Here is a 754-nt window from a genome sequence, read left to right as displayed (position 1 = left end):
CCTTCTTCCCGGGCTTCCTCCCAGCGAGGGGGGCCAAAGTGGAGGCGGTGGCCATCCTTCCGGCTTCTCGGGGCAGCTGAAGTCGAGGCAAAGGGTCTTCTCTGGCGACGAGAGGAGGAGATGAAGGGGACGCTTCAGAGGGCAGAGCAACACAAGTCTAACCCTCCAAGGAGGCTAGAGAGCGATGCACGGCTTCAGAGCGCAGAGCAAAGCAAGTCTAACCCTCCACGGAGGCTGGGGAGCGTTGCAGAGCTTCGGAGGGCAGAGCAGAAAGTCTGACCCTCGGCGGCGGCTCCGGAGCGGTGGAGGCTTCAGAGGGCAGAGCAGAAAAGTCTGACCCTCCTAGGCAGCTCAGGAGTGCTGCAAGGCTTCGAGAGGGCAGAGCAAACAAGTCTGCCTCTCCCAGGTGGCTAGGGTGCGTTGATCTCCTCTTCAGGCGAAATCCTCTTCTCCTCGCAGTCGGGGGCGGAGCTTCTTCCTCGGCGTCGAGAGGAGGAGGGGTCGGCAGTCGCTTCGGAGGGCAGAGCAGAGCAAGTCTGAGCCTCAGTCTTCTCCGGCTTCTCCCTCTTCTGGCGATGTTTTCTCCTCCTCGCAGTCTCGACGTCTTCGCTCAATTCGCTCTTCTCGGCCTGGCAGCGGTAGCCCTGAGAAGGACCGTTGTCGGTCCAAGAAACAAGGAGCAGAGCTGCCTCTCAGAATGAACTGATAAGAACAGATACTACACTTGATCTTAGCCAAAAGGCCGAGAAGAGAC

The 754-nt window shown here is 59.7% G+C and overlaps 1 pseudogene; it reads right to left on the bottom strand.

Annotated features, from left to right (window-relative positions):
* Nucleotides 1–647: 647 nt before the first annotated feature.
* LOC146076262 (U2 spliceosomal RNA) lies at nt 648–754 on the bottom strand (annotated as a pseudogene).

This window comes from Crinia signifera, chromosome 4 (assembly GCF_055691185.1).
Source record: "Crinia signifera chromosome 4, ASM5569118v1, whole genome shotgun sequence".
In the NCBI taxonomy this organism is placed as follows: domain Eukaryota; kingdom Metazoa; phylum Chordata; class Amphibia; order Anura; family Myobatrachidae; genus Crinia; species Crinia signifera.
This window is presented reverse-complemented; position numbering and strand designations above follow the sequence as displayed.